We start from the raw sequence: 21,259 nt of genomic DNA on the forward strand, positions 1-21,259 counted from the left end.
ATTTTGTTCATTATTCTAAAAGCGATAACTAGGATTAATACTCAATAAACGGTAGTAATTACGATATAGATATTATACATTACGTACCATCTTTAAATATGCATTTCGGTAGTAGAATCTTTGCATTACAAGGTATGTATTTTCTTTCCATAAATTACTTGACGGAATATATAACAAATAATTGTAATCTCCTGCGAAAATATGTATTTATAAAAACTATAACAGGAATTTATACTTTGTATCTTAACGTAGAATCAATATAAAGTAGTGTTATGAAAGAATCGAGTATTGGAAAATAAAAGAATTTTGATTCAACTACTTTGGTATCATTATAATACTTTTTTTTTAAGATTTAATATTTTGGTTTTATTCAAACACAAACGCTAACCACAGAAACTAACTAAAACAATAATTAACGAATTCACTATTCTGCTTCTAATATAAGAGAAGTTAGTATGGAGTCAAAATTGGACTTTTTATTTCAGACAATGCATAATGAAACAGTGCGAGTTGGCTGCGTGCTTTTGCTTACAGCATCATTTATTCTGGTTCTCTGCCAATACACAGCATTCCTAATCCTATTAAACGGATAATGAGCAGGCTAGTAATTAGATATCCTATTACTCGTTAACAGTACGTTGGAACTTTCACGAAAAGGTATCTTAACAAAATGTGTATAACTATTGTTCGTAATCCACATTGCACAGAGATCATACGTTTTTTTTCTTTCGATAAAAAGGATATAAAACTCCTCTCTGCTCTTTCAGTTCATATGTATGAGCATGCTTCTAATCAAACAAATACTTTGAAAAATCATAACGATATGAATTTTTACTACTGAAATAATAATGTTATAGTGAATCGACCTTTTTAAAGACGTTGGATAGAATAAATAAAGATTTAGGGTATATGTAAATTGATTAGAATTTCTAGAATGAAAGATTTTGTGACATGTGATTATGGCCAAAAGATACCCGCCATGTGTTTTATTTTAAAATAATATATAATAAACACTGTAACGTCTCGGAAGTTCTTATATTCCGCAACTATTTATGTTATTGTACAGGGTGGTCCTGAAGTGGGCGTACCCCTAATTGGTGTTTTCTGAAGGTTTTAGGATTTACTCACATTTGTTTGGTAACATTGCTTCACATTGTCTCGCAACATTGCTATCCATGTTCATTTTGTTTTCTGCTGTTTTCTGCGTGGTAACAGTTATTTGCAGTAAAGTTGAAGTAATCAACAATGTGTGATGAAAGTCCATATAACATTGAACAAAGATTAGTGCAGCAGTAGAAATACTTCGGCTCTCTGGGGTTTCACAAAGCAACAAGTAAGAAACACTCGATATCACGCAAGGCAGGAATTACGAGCAACTGTGGAACACGCCTTCACCCTCGTGACATCGAAGTATCTCCGCGAAACATCTGCGAGAATTTGGCGCAGAATTCTGCTGTATTACGACATAGATGGTCATCATACCAATGTTTATGACTCTTAAGACTTCAAGGTAACTGTGTACAGACATTGAACCATAACTAACACTATACTGTTGAAACTAAAGGAAAGTACGCTCTCTTCCGGATCACTCTGTACATATATGATTTAGGCGTAATTCCATAAATAACTGATTCATCGTTTCCCTTTAATATGGGAAATTATTTTTAAAATACCAATGCACAAAACAATTTTATGTTGTATATAGTGGAAAGAAGATTTCGTACGTTGGAAATTTTCATACAACTTTCAAATTAGAATAAGAAACAATCATTAGGAAATCTTTTGTATAACCAAGTACTAAATTAGCAACATCGATCGTTAGTGGATGGGTACATCTCTTTTATGCCATATCTTAAAATTTAAAAGGGCAATTCAGAGGATATAACCAAACAACGAAAAGATAAAATATACAACTATCACATTAGATCTGCACTTCAATTTCCGTAGTTCAGCCATCAAAATTAATTTCCTTTTCTCTTTCTTTTATACTCTTGTTATTTCTAGCCAGCATATGAATTTAAATAAATATTGTTTGTTTCTGGCAACATCGAATCAATATAAAAGGTTTGACAAAACTTAGTAAATTACAATTTATAGCACTCAAACCATGCTACCTGACGTAACAGCACAGCATAGTTTTTTCCTTAGTGATGATAACAACTTCAGATGAAATTTAGAGGAAAACATAATTTTTAAAGTAAAAGAGCAGAAAATTTTACAAGTCCATATGCAAAAGTATTTAGATATATTAAACAGAAAATTTTACCTTAATATTTCTACTTCTCATCGCTAATAACAGAAACAGTACTACTACTACTACTACTACTACTACTACTACTACTACTAATAATAATAATAATAATAATAATAATAATAATAATAATAATAATAATAATATACTGGGACAACGTCGTTTCACGAATCTGAGCATTCTAGCAGAAATGATCGTGATTTCAGTTCTATATTCAAGATTGTTGCAATACACTGCAAAAAATACAGAAACTGGTTTACACACAGTAAGGCAATGTACACATTACCGACACTCTTTGAACACCTCTAGATTGCACATATTCACCTTTTGTAGATACTGGGTTGTCCAAGTATGTCCTAGATATATGTACAAAATGTGTAAAATGTATATCATCACTTTGTTTTCGAAATGTTTGCAGGGAAGGAGTGTTTTAAATATGTCATTCTAGATAATGAATGAACGCTTTGGACGTGTACAGCATCCTCTATGAGCACACACTTGATATATTTCCCTTCAACATCTGTACTAAAAGTATTTTAATGCTGTTTTATTTTTTTCAGTGTATGAAGAGTACTATTTGAAACAACAAATAAGGAACACTGCCCGTTATTCTAGTGGCTAACGAGAGCATTTCGGTACACTTGGTTCCATGACCGATTGCCGGTAAAAGAACCTCCAAATTCGACTTAGTAAAGTGGTCTGATTTTCAGCTAAAACTATATATTCAGATCTCATATAGCCTCCGAGCTGAAAAGAGAAAATAGGCTTCAATAAACAATTACAACAACAGAGAATGAGAAATATAATTCAACTTCACAAATAATGACATGGCAGATGAAAGATGATGGCTAAGTCAAATCACCTAATCGACGAATTGTTTTAACTTTGAATGTAACAAGTTTCGTATGTAATAACTTATGGAGTTTTTCTCATAAATATTAAACTTTACGTAATGTGGTTACATATGTGTAATTTGTCCAATTAAAATACTATTGACTGAGAGGATTTGAAGCTGTTTACCTAGGCATGAACTTTCATGCTATTATTTTATTGCACTTCACATGGTTTTTTCTTCTTAATTTTACGAAAAAAAATGAAATGAAATCTTTAAGTTTTACGTGTCACGGTTATGCCAGTTAGGCTAAAGGAGACGATGACGATGAGTATGGAATGAAATGGTGGAATGAAGAAAGTGGGAGGAAACGGGAAAACCCCGAGAAAAGCCACGCACACGGTGTTTGTCCACCACAAAGTTCACTTGGCGGGGGTTGGGATCGAACCCGGGACCCCAAGCTTAATTTTACGGAAAAGTAGTCAATAAATAATTAACCACTTTCTGAAATAAAAGCTTTTTTCGTGTTCTTAAATAAAGGAATACAATACGTCGCATGTATCCATTTAGCAATCTTTTCTTCTCAATGCGCTAAATTATGGCGCGACGTGATACTGATAATTAAATACTTTCCATTTCTAAATAACACGTAAAGTCGATATATAAACTTTAATTCTCATAATCGTGCGTAAGAGACTCAGACGTACCTGCCATATTATAGTAAATGTGTCTCACCAAAACAGTCTTGAGTAATAGTGTTGGAAACTACATGTGAATTTTCCTAATGCAAACTATTGGCTATATTTAAAAACATTGCAGAATAAAAGTTATTGTCATGTTCTTAAATAAAACAATGCAACAAATCTCACGTCATTCACTGTTTTTGTATAACCAGCAAATTTTGGAAACATTGACTCTGAAAATTAAGTCAAAGTTAAGTCAGTATCGTAGAATACTACTGTGTATAATGGAACTTTCAAACAATAGTTGAAATTGAAGTGTGAAACGTTTTAAAGTCACAAAAAAATAAAACTGGGAGAAGGTGGTTTCAGCCTCTAATCGGGGTTACATTGCAACGGTCCAAAGTAACTCCTTTGATAAGAAACCACTATTGCTGGTACCTCCTGCCTTCTAAATTTAGGTAAATTTCCTATTTAGGTAGATAATGGAATGGATTTCTTGTTAAAAAATGAATTACGAACTGTGGAAGATTCAGTAAATTAGTTTGAAAGGGAATTAACTTAGAAAAGCTTAGTTTAAAAAAAAATCACTATACTTTTGAGAAGGGGCTTGAATCTTATATGCATAGGAATTACTAACATTAGACTGAAAAAAAGAAATCATCCAATTTGGGTGGGCTTCAGCCCGAAAGTCCCAAAGAACGTAAATATTCCACTGATTACATTTAGGGTGATATTTTAGTACATAAATAGCAACCAAAGCAAATCAGTTCACGATATTTTTTTCTGTTCCTGAGTTGGCACTTTTGTGGGGCATATGCTAAACTATCAGTATTTGGTTCCCGTGCCGGTATCAGAAAATACATAGTTTTCTTTATACATATCGATAATTCATACTAAGTACTGATATCAGTACCATAATTATAATATCAATATTTGTAGATTGCATGCAATTTTGTGTAGCAAGTGAAATGTATAAATACTGAAGAGAAAACATTGCACTGAAACATTATGTTCGTATGTTTAACATTCTTTTGTGTATATTGTGCAAAGTATCCCCACCTATGGGGTTACTGTGCACCAAAGTTTATATTTCAATAACTATGGTCATACTAAATGTTTATTAAAGCACTTGCACAAATATTTTCCATATATATATATATATATATATATATATATATATATATATATATATATATATATATATATATATATATATATAGCTGTTATATGTTTAAAACACAGAGTTCTAAAGCATTACTTTTGTAAGTTACATGAGATTTCCTTTAAAAGTCCTTAATTCTGGTGCAAAGTAACCCTTGAAATGAAATGAAATCTTTAAGTTTTACATCCCAAGTTTATGCCGGCTAGGCTAAAGCAGACGGTACCGTTACTTTTCATCATCGATAACAAGAAGAGAAAAATGGAATTTAGGACAGAATGGCAGGAAATAAAGGCAGGAGGACAAAATGGCAACGGACGGAATGGCAGGAGGACAAAACGATAGCGGAGGAAATGGCAGGAGGACGAAATGGCAACGGACGAAATGGCAGAAGGACAGAATGGCAGGAAGTTAATTTGGCAAAAATTATAACTCCTAGGGCTCGTATTTTTAGGTTTCACCTATTGTGTTTGTTAGTAGGTAACGATTCTGGATTTAATCACTTCTGCCTCGAGTGTCCAAAGCATATAAATACGACTAAATTGAACCAAGAGAGTAATAGAGAGTAAATATCAGATATCCAAATATTGGCATTTTCTTAAATTTATTTCTTTGTAACCATCTTCCAATTGATAACTTGGTCTTATAACAATTCTAAGTACAACAAAATACAGATTGAAAGCAAACAATACAAAAATAATTTGTTTAAAGTGAATCTAGTTGTCTTGTCGGTATACATACATCCAAAAGCAACCTTTCTACATGGTTTACTTTCTGTTTCATGGAGAGGGTTTATGATGAAAAATTAATCCAATTTGGATAACGAAAAGAATGGTTACTATTAATTCTTCAATACTAATATATATCATAGCACAGACTTATAAAATTCCTTCACTGTTACAGGAATGACTATTATCTTTAATTTCTTATAACATATCCTTTAGATTATAAAAACAGCTTGTAGTTGTAAGAATGACTAATTACGTACATCTTTCTTAATTCTCAATAATAACGGACACCCTATAAGGAACACTCTGCAGTCGTTAGAATGACTAATTACTTACATCGTCAGTAATTTTATATAAAAAATATATCGTAATACAGAATATAAACACACATTGTAGTCGTAAGAGTGACTAGTTACTTACAGTGTTGTTAGCACCCTGTAACACATATCCTAGAATACACTGTGAAAACCCTCTGTGCTTGTAAGAATGACTAAAACATAGTCCTTAATTTCATACAACAAAATATATCATAATATAGACAATAAACACACTTTGGAGTCTTAAGAATGACTAATTACATACCATGTCGTTAACATCTTATAACACATATCCTAGACAACAATATAAAAACATTCTGCAGTTGTACGAATGATTAATAATTACATCGGCGTTAATTTTATACAACAAAATATATTGTAATATAGTCTGTAAACACACTTTGCAGTCATAAGAATGACTAGTTACTTACAGTGTCGTGAACATCCTATAACACATATCCTAGAATATGCTATAAAAACATTCTGCAGTCGTAAGAAGAGAATGGCAAATTATTTACACCGTCGTTAATTTCATATAGTAATATATACCGTAAAATAGAGTACAAAAACAATTTGCAGTCATAAGAATGACTAGCCACTTACATTGTCGTTAATTTCAAGTTGTGAACAATTTCCCGCAAGAATTCCTAAAGAGATCTTTTGTTTGTGTCATAATCCACAGTAGATTCCTCAATCTATGCTGCAGATCAACATAACCTTTTTAGTTTTCTTAACGGGACATTGTCCTCTTTCGCATTGGGAAATGGTAGAATGAACGATGGAATTCTCTTTCTGTAGGCTTTGTATGAGTTTCCATACCGTTGGGTGGTTGTGTCCAACCAAATGGAAAAACTTATGATTCTACCCCTCGCATAAGTTATTTGTGCAAGGATTGTTAGAAAGAGTTGCCTCATGAGCATTCCAAACTTTCGGCGGAAATCTTGGTGGAACTCTCTTTATTCTCATGACACCATTGTTTACTCCTACTCTTCGGTAAGTGCCTGTAACATACACAGAATCGAAATAATCAAGAATCTCTGAAGCTTCATCAGGTGCTGTAGTTGTTAACAAGCTCATACCTTGAGACTTATCATTAACTGGAAGAAACGCTAGACCACTTATCTGGCTACGGTATATAGCGAATTCGTCACTTTCTTTATATAGCCTGGACAGTCCTAGTTAATGTATTTTCCACTATACTGCCTTCCGGAGATAAAAGAAACAGTCCTGCACTGAAATTTCATCACCAAGCTTATTCTTCAAGGCATTATGGACAATTTCTTCGAAGTCACATACAATAGTTACAGGTTGACAAGTGTATTCCAGATCTTCACATTTGCTCTTCAGAACCTGAAAAAAAATGTTACTATTGATTGATTTTATTTGATCTCAAAATAAACCAATGCCAAATTCTGTTCTGACAGCAAATGCACGTGTTGCACATATGGTAGAGCCGGCCCTGTATATGATATATATTTAGTCGACAAATCATTTATGTGTGATATTTAAAAAAATACTAGTAAGCAAATTAGTATTAGTTTTTATGTTTAAACAAGTTATTTTCGTTTTATACTGTACGTAATATTATTTTTGTTCCGTCACCTAAAAGTAGTGTTGGAAAAGCACTCTAGGGAACCTAGAAAATATAAGAAAATCGTTGCCCCAACAAATTGGGAATGTTATCTTTGCCACCAGCTTTATGAGAAGCTGGAAACATGAATGATTACACCGTATAATTCTTTCTTTAAAATACATGAATACTAAATTTCAAATGTAGCTTTAACATAGCTATTATTGTAACTATAAATGAAATACACAAAATGTATATTTGAAAAGATGCAGTAGAAATTGGGTTAGCATAATAAGAATCTTTGGTCTGTAAAATGTAATGGTTTGTTATGTAAAGTTCCTTCAATATGTCAGCTGATTATAATACCTTTATGTACCTAGATAGCTTCATGACCTGGAGTCCAACGAAGTTACTCCGTCAAAATCTTATGCACACTTTCCCGACAAACTCGGCGTTCGTGGTTTTATTCAAAGGCAGTTTCACAAAAGCCCACCCCTTTTCTTCTTCTCCAGAAAAGGAAGTAAACTTTGAATGTTAGGGGACACCCACAATCACGTTTTCATGACGTAGATCGAAAGCTCTAGAAGGTTTAGGACTTAAACCTCACAGGTTCGGTACCTCAAGCATTACCCTAAATCGAACTCACAGGAGGTGACATGGTCTAACGTGAACCTACCAATACAGCTGATTAAAGTAGAAAATACGGATTTCCCCAATAAAATAATGTTTATGTATGCGGATATAGGTGACATCACTCTGTAAAAAGTATTATCTGGCATATTGGTCAATATCAAAATATTGATCGAAAAAGTAACACAACAAAGTATAGCTGACATATGACAAAATGTGTATTGTGTAAAATTACCAAGTAAGGGAATCAAGGTCAGGATAAAGAGTATGATGTAGAGATCTGTAGAGTGAATTGCTTTTGCTATTGCACCTAGTTTAATGGACTAAACAAGTTTTTACAAAATGCCTCAAAGAAGCTTGAGGCTACATAAGTTCAAATTCTTCATGTAAAAAATATAAAGTCTTGTAGGCATCCACAAGAATCGAACGACGGACTTCCGAGACCATATCTGTCAGCATGTAACATTTTCGTACTTATTAAAGGCCTGCGCCGCAGTGACTCAGTTGTAGATCGTTCACCTCTGGTGCATGATGTCCCTAGTTCGATCCAAGCTCGCGTCAAGTGAACTTTGCGATGGACAAACATCGTGTGCGTGTGTTTCCTCGGGGTTCTCCCATTTCGTCCCACTTTCTTCAATCCACCATTTTATTTATTTTCCATCATCGCTGTCTCCTTTAGCTTAGCCGGCATAATCATGGGACGATAAAATTCAAAGATTTCATTTCAATTCATTTATTAAAGGCCTGTTTTCATGAAAATGCAAATTTTCATATACACTTTATTACTTGGTTGATATTGGTGAAACACCGCTGAAACGCTAATTATTATTAGATATGCTACTCATATATATTGTACCTGTCTCCTTTAGCCCAGCCGGCATAATCGTGTTATGTAAAACTCAAAGATTTCATTTTCATATACATTGTAAAATATTTGTATCATATCAGTACCTAGCGTTTAATTTATGTTGAAGTTTATGGTAATTACCTACACAAAAATCTTCTTATTTATATAGAAGTTAAATGTGTTACAAATGACTATCGTATTTTATGGACAATAAGACGTACCTTAATTTTTAAGCAATTGTTTAAAAAAATATCGTAACATTTTTATGATTTTTGTTATTAGATTGCAAAGCCAAATAGTGTTAGCAAGCTTTTGAATCTCCGCAACTCATTTCGTCGCATCTGTGCACTGGTGCTGCCAGTTGAACCAAACGTTGCTAGATAGAGATAGGTTATCCGCGGCATCGAATATATTGTCATTTTTAAGACTGACGCGAATTTTAAATCAAACACTGGACATTTTAATAATAATTTCGAGTATAAGACTCACATTTTTATATTAATTTTTGACACAATTTTTCGAAGAAATATAGTGCATCTTATAGTCCGTAAAATACGGTACTTGAAAAATAAAATGAAATTAAAAAAAAAACCAGAGGTAATGTTTTATGTATAAAAAACGTACATTTCTGAAAAACTACAAATTCTTTCTTTCAATTTACAAGTCTACTCACACAGCATACTTTTCTCATTACTTTAAACAAACAAAGCACCAACGAGGTTTATAAAGCGCAGTTTAGACAGTTAGTCCGCAGTTTCTATGAAATAGCATCCGCATTTCATATTCGAAATATCCGCTGTTTCTATGAAAGTCATAATTCAAAATCGCACTGTTTGCACGATACCCAGACCTATGTCATGAAAATAAATGTGTCAGATAGATTTGAATTTTTGAGGTCTCAACCTTGATTTCCTCTGTACTTTCTTTGTCCGGAAATTTTCGGACTTGCTAAAATAATCAAAATAGTTATCAACATTTATTTGTTATAGGTACATTTAATGTAGTCTCCTCTAAAATTGACTCAAATTTTCCACCGCGTCTACCTGTCCTTTCAGCATCAAAATAAATTTTCTTCTACGATGATGCGTAAGTCATTTCTCGCGATCTTCTGGATAAATGTAACATATCCTTTTTCTACACTTGTGAACACAAACTTCACTATTCGCGCTCTGTCACTTGCTTTTACTGTCAAACTCACAATCCATGTTTCATTTCTAGAAATTCTGAAATTGTTGGATCCTTAAAGCCCTTTCAAAAATATTATAGTTATTAATGCTTTATGTTCCTTATACACTGTACGCTCATATTAGAAGATACTTTGCGAGTTCAATTTTCATTTCCTTCAATTCGTGAGTTCAGCAGGCCGACAAATGATTTGCTGATCATTCACTACATCAGTGGTTTCATATTAGTGTATACAGTTTGTTGTAAAATTTTACAATTTAAAAAAAATCATGAAGCATTTAGTAATTACATAAAATCAATTTTCAGGCGCCTTACACCAGTCAATGACTTCAGTGGTAACAGCAATGCTCAGCACTACTTAAAGTAACTTATAGTCTTATAGTTCTTGTAGGACTATAGAAACTTAAATTCCTACACTACTATAATTTATATTATTATTATTAATGAAAATCAAGTAAGTGTGTCGCGCTAACATCAGCGTACAGTAAATTTCGTCGTAGGTGAGAAAAGGTTGTGAACTACTAAGTCAAACTGCATACTATGAGATTTTCTGATCAATTTTAGGAAATGGGTCAAGTTATGAAATTATTGTGTGACGCATGAAGGACAGTGATGAATCTTCCATAAACCCATAAACCAAGTAGTAGATTACTGAATGACAATTTTCCGGGTCGCTTGCTTCAGACACAATTACATTGCATTTTTCCAAGATTCTGCGGCAAATGAGATACGCAAATCCTACAAAGTGCTTTCTCTACATGCTACCAAATCATGCAAATCAGTTGCAGATCCATGATAATTACAGATGGAACTCGTTTAAGATATTCTTGACAAATAACTGGTTAGGACAATAATCTGTAGTTATATTATCAGTTTCGAATAGTTCCGAACAAAGGTGTTAAAAGTTGCTATACATATAAAAGATTTCAGCACTCATTCAGAAATGCTTACAGTTGATTTATGTGCAGCTTTTAAAAATGCGTTTATTAACCTATTACTATGGAAATAGATTTATATACAAATTTGTTTTCATAGTTATAATATCTCTTACGTTTTTAGAAAATCAGAGAAACTTCCTATTTATTTGGAATTGCCGTTATACTATTTCATAATGTAGATTGAAACAACCATCCTTTCTTATAGTGCACGCAAGAAATGTAAAACTTTTAACATACAAGGTTTTAATATCTGGTAACTTCTAGATTTTCCAGTATTTCTCAATACGTTTCACATTTCTACTTGTACGTGACTTTTTTCTTGCTTAATATTTTACAAGATGTAACAACAATCACAAAAACGAATGTGGATGAAGATAATCATTACAGGGAAAAACGAGTTGTGGATATGTGACATGATATTTACTTTTTCTAACGCAATTTGCCATACGGAATTCAAATCTGCAAACCGTTTTGCACTATCGCCTCAGCTCTTTATGATATGCCCCAACTTTTATATTTCACGCTACACCCATTTTAAAATTCCAACCAACCGTGGAGAAATATGTGGGCTTATGAGATGAATAATGGAGAGGCAAGCTTGAATAAATGTTTTCTCCGAAAACAGTTCTTAATATGAACCTGTAGGGCCATATTCTCAATTAGTATTCGTGTTAACAACGGATATCCAGCTTCTGAATTACCACGGAAATAGGGGGGAAATCCCCCTCTGTGGAACTGAGTGTCTCCAAAAGTGTCTTCAATTTCAACATATAAATTTTCTGTGGCGTACACTTTATCCCCTTTGGAAAATGCCCTTTAATTCCCTGTGGACAGCAGACCTTTATCACATGTCATCAAGCAACATTGGTGATTTAACAAAAAACAAACACCAGTATCTATTTTATTTCTTTGTGTACCAGCTTGAAGTGGAACTACTGTGCTAGCAACAGTAGACACAGTCCTGGCGACGAACTTATAGGCCAGTCAATAAGGGATAATTTAGGGTCAAATAAAGAAAAGAGATGGTGGAGAGCTGGAATAAATTTCATTTTCTTTATATAAGTGTCCGTAACAACATACTAATTTTGCACCATCTTTGAAAAATTTTGCCAAAAATTAGTTTTTTGTAAATATTTCGCATGATAAGCATTTTAGAGCAAAACATGTTATTACAAAAAAAAATCTACATTAAATTCTCTACAAGAAATGTTCTTTTCATTTTTCTCTAGGATGCACCGTTTAGATGTCATAGGCGTGAACATTTACGCATTTTCTTTCAGCATTGCTTTGTAGCAGAACCTTAACGAAAATTTTCTGATAGTATCATGTTTTAGTGATATTTTTACATAAAATATAAATTAATTTATTTTTCGTTCATTACAGGTGTGATTAAGGATAAGTAATGAGGTCTATTAGATCATCTATGTTCAAGATGTCAGCTGAAAAATGTTTTATCTGTGAGAGACATCTCGGTCTCGGTATCTGTGAGAGACAGAGACAGAACGGGGACTGAAAACATTAGTAGACTGCAGTATTAAAGAGAAAGATGGAAATGAATGTCAACTTAAGAGACTGAGAAGTGTTACATTTCATGAAAAATGTAGAAGAGCAAAGCGTTGCTATTACAACGTACTTCATCACCTACGCCGATAACCCTTAGGTCAGGAGTATTAAGATTTAATTTTCAAGAAGCCTGCATGTTTGGTAGACAATGTACATCAGATGAATTTTTACAGGGACAGAGTGAAAAACTTGTGAATGAGCGTGAGAGTGTATAGCGTCGAAACCATTCAAGTTAAAGATTCTATTATGAAAGCTAACTGAGAAAAACAATAAGATCTAAACTGAAAGAAAATTACTCAGAAGATATTATTATACAAACAAACAGAAACATAAAGCCCATATTTTGCTACCGTGTACAGGGCATAAAATGCTCACGGATGCATGGTACGATCGTCAAAAGCGTATGTATATGGATGAAGAGAAGTTGAGAACATAATGACAGCCGGGCAAATAATTGCTGAAGATATCAGATCCCAGGTTTACGAAACTGAGGAATAGCCATCAGCAGATAATCTTTGAATGACGTTACTTCATTCATTCCTGGGACCTTAAAATGCCTTCTCGACACACTATCTTGAAAAACAAGACAGGGAATAGTAAAAAATGGGAAAGAAAAAGTATAACAAAATCTCACGTCATAATTGCAGCAGCTACACCAAAATATCTCTTATCCTCATTGCAAGCAGAACTTGCGGTGCATCTTAATCAAAAGTATGATAGTAAGCACCTTCTTCATGTTCTCTCTTCGTTAAGAATGTGTGCATCTTATGCTGAGGCAACTCTCTTTCAAGGTTCTGTTCTTCTGCACCGTGTACTCTTTATTTGTTGATATTAATATCTTTTGAATAATTTTCTTTCACTTTAGCTTCTACAGCTTTTTCACTTTGCAGTGCATCATTATAATCTTGAAAAATTTCAATGAATGGAAATTGGCACTCTTCCTTGTTAGCTTCAAGATAGTTGAAAGCATAAGCCATGACATCTGAAACAACATTATCTTTCGGACGACCACGCTTCATTCGAGAAGAAATCTCGTAGAACATTTTCATGCATGAGGAATGGTATCTGGCTTCAGCAGCAACTAAATCATGAACATTGCCAATCCTAATACTAACTTCTTCTCGCCTGCTTCCATGGTTTCGAATGGTTTCGATGCGATGTGCACTCTCACGTTCACTCACAAGTTTTTTACTCTGTCTTTGTAAAAATTCATCTAATGTACATTGTTTATAAAACATGCGGGCTTCTTGAAAATTAAATCTTAGTACTCCTGATCTAAGGTTATCGGCGTAGGTGATGAAGTACTTTGCAATAGCAACGCTTTGCTACTTCTTATTTTTGTGTAAACTCTTCTACATTTTTCATGAAATGTAACACTTCTCAGTTCCTTAAGTTGACATTCGTTTCCATCTTTCTTTTTAATACTGCAGTCTACTAATGTTTTCAGTCCCTTTTCTATTACTATACATGTAACATCATCACCGAGAAGTCTCTCACAGATAAAACATTTTTCAGCTGATATCTTGAACATAGATGATCTAATAGATCTAATTACTTATCCTTAATCACACCTGTAATGCACGAACAATATATTAATTTATATTTTATGTAAAAAAAATACTAAAACATAATACTATCAGAAAATTTTCGTTAAGGTTCTGCTACAAAGCAATGCTGAAAGAACAATGCATAAATTTCCACGCCTAAACATCTGAACGGTGTATCCTAGAGAAAAATGAAGATAACATTTCTTGTAGAGAATTTAATGTAGATTATTTTTTGTAATAAAATGTTTTGCTCTAAAATGCTTTTCATGCAAAATATTTACAAAAAACTAATTTTTTGTACCATTTTTCCAAGATGGCGGTCAAATCCGGGGTGGTAGTGTGGTGCAAAATTAGTATGTTGTTGCGGACATTTATGTAACGAAAGTAAAATTTATTCCAGCTTTCCACCCTTTTTTTCCTTATTCGACCCTTCACTGACTGGCCTATTAAGCTAGAAATGAAATTGGATCATGAGAAAATTGAATACCAGAGATGTCGTAAAGGTACGTACCACACTGAAATGTTTCTTCTTATATTACTGCCAGTGCATGAAAGTTAAAACAAAATCTGGAGTTATATAACAGAAAAACAACTGTCTGTATAACGTTATTGTGTTTGCTTCTTTGTCGGAAATTTGCCATTGTACTTTGTAAGAATTTAGTCAAACGCTTTCACCAAAGTTTTACACTGTTGCAATTTATTACAAAAGAAAGAACCAAGCGCTGATAAGAAAGCACTAAATTTGTATGTTTTCTGTATTGTATGTTGTAAAGAAATATAGTTCTCCCACTAGCTATACTAAGACATTCTACCAACGCATACGTAAATGATATGAAATTAGTAAATATTTCCACACTAAAGTATATCCCAACTCCACAAGACCTAGTGGGAAAAAACACATAGGAGGAACACTGCAAATCTATCCCAAATCCATTTTTTAAGTTCTTGTAATTTTGCTGTCCCTTTTAAGTTAAAAGTTTGTAGTACAACAAGAAGTGTTATGTAAATGTAGAATGGCTGAAACGTGGAAGAAAGTTACACGAACTTAAAAACACAATTTGTGCTATACGTAGATGAAAAAGAAGACCATTTGAAACGTGGAAGAAAGTTACAGGAATTTAAAAACACAATTTGTGCTATTCGTAGGTGAAAAAGATCAGTAAAGATTTTTCTTACACAATGTTGTCATATTCTGTTAAATCATGCTTTAGATGGAATAGGAGCAGAGTTTCATACTTCCTATATATGAACACTACCAAAATTTGTTGCTATATTTTAGAACATTTTACATTCGTGTTGTTGTTGGATAACGTGATACAAGCCACGCAGATGGTCATTTTAATTTCACCAAATCTAGGATTCTTAAAATGTTTTTACATGGGATGAATTGTGCAGGCAGAGCATCCAAATTTAGGTTGTAAAAAATCTGGGATGAGTTGTGCAGACAGAGCAATTCGGCTTCAAATTTATACTTTTTAAAGTATTTTTACTTAGGCTGGAAAGCGACCTTTGTTCGTGGAATACGGGTAAAGTACAGGAATGTTTTACTATATTTCATAACATTTCACATTAATTTCAGTTAGATAAGTTTAATAATCGCGTTTAATTAAAGAAAAAGTAGGATTTGTTAAAAATGTTAATACCTACAGTGTTTTATGCGGACAGTCAACCAAACAGATTCAAAACTATTCTTTCTAAACTTTGTTTCTTATTTAGGCTGAATTTCAATTAAACATTTCCTTGCATATATATTTTTGGATTCATTGAAACATACTGTCATGATCGCGTTACTATAATTTCGTTTGTTTCTTTTTATTTTCAGTGACAGTGAATATTATGGCGTCCAGAGGTTGCACAAATTCACCAGATTTATTTTGCTACGTGCGCGGCTATTTCACAGACAAATCTCATCGGAAGATTGTTACATTGTTTCTGAAAAAAGCATTTGAACTATACTTTGATTCCAAGGTGGACAGTGGGAAGTCATTGGCACCACAATACACCAGTTTATCTTGTGCGTGCAACTGGCGCGGCTGGATAAGGAAAGCAAAGGAGAACAACCATCTGGCATTCGGAGTTTGGCATTGATGACTCTTTAGTGACGAGGGTGTCTGATAAAACTTTGATGCAGTTTCATATATGAAGAGTTCCTCCATCAATGTACAAAGTTCATCTAGTAGCATTACCACTTTTATGGATACAATAACAGCTGATGAAAACGTAAGTAGCCTATATATGCATACCGTAACACATGTAAATTAATGAGTTAAAGAGCTCTCACACATATTACATATCAAGTTACGTTTTGGGTTGAGCGATAAGGGACTAGTTTGCTGGCTTGCAGTGTCTATAAGTTGTCTCAAAGTTCAGATAAAAATTTCAAATGGGAAAGAACAGTTAACTACTTCTGTAATAAATTCAATAATTGGTTCCTTAATATGACATTGCATTTACCCTAGCTTAGTGGAAGTGTTTCCTATTAATGTACAAGTAATTTTATTTCATATAATTCAAGGACTTGCCATATGATCTTGTAAATCGAGTCCAAAAACAATGTCTGAAAAGGAATTGATAAAACAATTTACAAGTATTTTCAAATAGCTTATATTTTGCAAAATAATGGCCACATGCTCAAATAAGTTAAAAATTTTAAGGACAACTTGATGCCCAGTGTAGTGAAATGCAAACAGAGCTGTGTGTAGAGTTACAAGATTCGAACTATCTAAATCTTCAATGTGACGGTTGGAGTAATGTTCGTAATGAAGGAATAATCAACTTCAATGTTACAAACCTCCATCTAATATGTGTTCATTTTATCAACACCAAAGATAACCGTCACACCGCTGAGTGCATTAGAGATCAAGAATTTCAGGTCATTAAAAATAAGACCCCAGCAAGTTCTTTGTTCTGGTGATAATGCAGCAAATATGCAAAAGGCTTTTGCTCTTGTCCAAAAAAAGAGTATCTCCATTTGCAACCATTGTCATATAAAACACATACGTTGAACCTTGTCTGCAGTGATACTTTGAAGTGTTCTTCATTTTATCATTTATGGCAAATGTTGTAGAAGTCATTAAAATGGTTAGAAATACTCAGGTACTGAATGCACTTTTCGTGCAATTAACAATGAGAAAAACATTCACATTTCTCTTACTCTTCCATGTAAAACCCGCTGAGAAGCTATTTACAGTCTCCTGAAGTCTGAAAGCTTCAAAAGTCACTCTACAGAACCTAGCTGTTCATGAAACCACTGCAAGATATACAGGATTTATCAAAAACCACAAAGCAAAGCTGCTTGATGATGAGGTTTTCTGGGTGACAATCAAAAAGCTAATATATGCTCTTAAGCCAATAGTGTCCTGCATAAATATATTAGAATATGATGAATATAACATACATCAAGTTTTTCCTGCTGTCAAAGAAATCAAAGAGCAACTAAGAAAGGCTCTTCCCGAATGCCCGTTGTCCAAAGTAGAAGAAAAAAATATTCTTAATAATTTCCAAAGCAGAAAAGCTCCAGCACTGCAACCGATCCACTATACCGCAACATTGCTAGATCCATCATCACAGGGGTTTGACTTGACTCCAGAACAATATGTCGATGGATTGGAGTTCATACACAAGGTTGCAGAGGACATGAAAGCAGATCTTGTAAATGTTATAAAGGATTTCGCACATTACAAGGTAAAGTAAAGTTTGTGAGGCAAGAAGTTCATCTGAACAAATTCTGGTGAAATGAACCCAGTAATTTGGTGTCAAGTTTTGTGCGAAAGTACCCATTATCTGAAGTCGCACAGCGGATATTAACAGCATCGATATCATCAGACGCTACAGTAAGATCCTTTAGTACCTTCTCAAAAATTCACACTAAGTCAAGGAATAGACTGACTGCTTCCAAGGGCCGAAAAAAAAATACGTATATAGCTTATAACGGGAAGTTGCCTCACCGGGAAGAGAAGCCAAAAGTATCAACATAGCATAAAGAGACAGAAAAGACTGTTGAGTCAGAACAGCAGAAAAACTTAGAAAATAAGTTATCGGGAGATACAAATTCATCACACTTGAAATGCACAATGGTAGCAAGAAAAAGGAGAACCCTTGAAGAAGACAGTGACACTTCTTCCGTGTGAGAGATAGGTGGAGACATTACTAGCGATGATTCCATATATTCATTTCATGTATCTGATGAATCTAATGAGTAATCTTGGTAGAAATGGCATCTCATAATTAGATAATGTTTTGCCCTTATGTGTATAGAATATTTCGAGTACGTTACTAAGTCCTGAATGTTCTGTAATTCTTTTGTACTTTTATTAGCTTGATGCTGCCAATTGAGGTGTATGAAACCAGAGAAAATTAACTGAATGTTGCCCAATTCTAAATTAAAGCATGAAATCATTTGAATTAGGCGTATGACTCTGATACCACCCAGTCAGAAACTAATTAAAGAAACTGATGTAACCGTCATGTGAAGCCCATTATCCAATGGCATTTCATCTATTTTGTTTCCAAGAATGCTAATTTCTCGCAAAACATGAAAATGCAGTTACTTCATTCTGGCTTCAGACAGCTCACTTTTTATTATATTTTGATGTCTAGCTAGCAAGTGTAGTGAAGTGTGAAAGTCCTCGCATATACTCCTACTCCTACTGTGTTCCATTTGTAGCTATTAAAACATGTATGATGTAACAGAAAGTATATTTCAAGTCATGTCAGTTGTAATGACTTTTCGCCAATAGTCACTTACAGAATGTAAATTAAAAGAAAAGTCCGTAGCCGCATTCCATGTACTTGTTTAGTTTCTTTACCTGTAGAAAAAAATAAATGTAGTCTTTTTCAGAGTCATCAGTTCTTAAAAATATGCTCTGAGGAGAAATATCAAAACAGGAACGACCACATAACTCATTTCTATTAATGAAAATAATAAATTTAATGCTTCTGACATTTGTTGCAGCTTCTACTGGATCTACTCTTACTTTTTCATTATTTTTATGTACTGCTCAAAAACGTCTGTATCACATATATGGTTGAAAAGGAAAAAACCCTTATATTTACCCAATTTTGGTAAATACCTGGGTATTTACCCAAGGTAAATACCCTAAAAATATTTACCGGTAAAATCCCATCACTAGTAGTGAAGGTGTACAAGGAGTAGGAAGAAAATGGGGTGATGGTCTCCAAGACACGGAACTAGAGGAGCCTACGGAAGTTCAAAACGTGGGGCAAGCGTCGCGTCAAACAACGCGTGACAGCCAAACGAACGATCAGTGTCCGGGAATTACATGACCAATATAATGTTGGAAGCACAACACCCATATCCCACGCAATTATACTGTGTACACTGGCTCGCATGCATTTCCACAGAAGGCGACACACTCTTCATCCACTCCTTACGTCTCGTCACCGCCAACTTCGTCGCACTCAGGCACAGGAACACACTAATTGGACCATGGATGATTGGAAAAGGATGTGTTTTCTGATAAATCACGATTTGTGTTACTTCTCTCGTAACATGTGTTCACAATTAATTATAAGGTCAACAGTCCGATAAAATTAGCTTTAGTAACTACCAAAATTTTCTTCGATGGTTACTGCAAGAAATTAAACTATTTTTGTTCCTTTAAAACTTTGTATTTCCTTACTTACCATTTTTCTTCGTCGTATATCTCAAACACACATCTGTAGTTGATACCGTCCCAGGTTGTTATATCTTAACAGCATAAATGTACAAGTAGCATAAATGTGCAGGTCGGATAACCAAAAACAGGCATCTTACGTACCGGACCATTGTCCTTAACAACATATACATATTACTGTTGCATAAATGCTTCCGAACTACTGGAAATTGTTAATTTATTAGCTCTGTATAAATTAGCAAACAACGTCTGGAGTGTGATATAACTCTGTACTTTTACATTAAGTCCACTTACTTATTTAATAGCCCTCCTATAAATTTGCAATCTATTTATATTCCTTTTTTCTCATTTATATATTACAATTACTTTTCGTTTTATCTTCTTATTACACCTATTTAAAATTACATTTCTATACATAATTCATGCTAAGGCACATCAATAAATAGTATTCATAAACTATAATAAAACATTGGTCCATTGTAATATTCTTAGTTATTCGAAAAATTTCAATAGTTCCTTGTATGAACCAATCAAAGTCTATACGCAACTTAATGAAAGAATATAACGCTTAGGCTAGTTCGTATTCTTGTTTGAGCTCTAAGAATATAGAGGAAAATGTTTTTGAATTTCTAAAATAAGTCAATACTAAGTATAAACATAAATTAACATAAATTAAACTATTTCAGACAAAATTAACATTGTAATTAATATTAAGAACAAAACTGATTCTTTATTTCGCCACACGTACATGCGTCAAGATGTGAAAAGTGCCTAATCGTTCCTTACAGTTGAAAATTCATTGAATAAAAATTCTTTAAATTACTATTAATTAGACGTGTCAGAAGTAATATATCAGGACTAAGTCCAGATAAAATATTTTGAGGTACTAAGTTTCTAATTATTCTTAACCACTTTGACTTGGTATTCAGAGTAGGACCATATAACTTAGTTCTAAAATATTGCTCTACGGAGTTTATAGTATCAGTTCCATTGTGAATGTTGGCTGGAGTATTTACTTAATACTCATCATATATCAATATCATTATCAGGCAAACAAATATCCTCTATATTTTCATATAACGTTCAATAACAATTACGAATTGAAATATATTGTTGTGTATTTACATAATTAAGAACTAGAGGAAAAGTTTCATTTAAAAAAAAAGTAAACTAAAGAATTTAAAGTATTATTGCAAAAGAATATACAATTATTCTTGTAGCCATAAAAATAAGTTACTGACGCCGTTTTAATCCGTTCCACGCAAACCATATCTAACATCAAGTTACTAAAAGGTTCTATTATGTCGCATTGCACAGCACATTCTTGTCTAGAATGTAGTGTACTATGCGCTGCATTATTTCTTTGTATACCA

Source organism: Thermobia domestica, chromosome 2 (assembly GCF_964235325.1).
Source record: "Thermobia domestica chromosome 2, izTheDome1.hap1.1, whole genome shotgun sequence".
Classification (NCBI taxonomy): Eukaryota; Metazoa; Arthropoda; class Insecta; order Zygentoma; family Lepismatidae; genus Thermobia; species Thermobia domestica.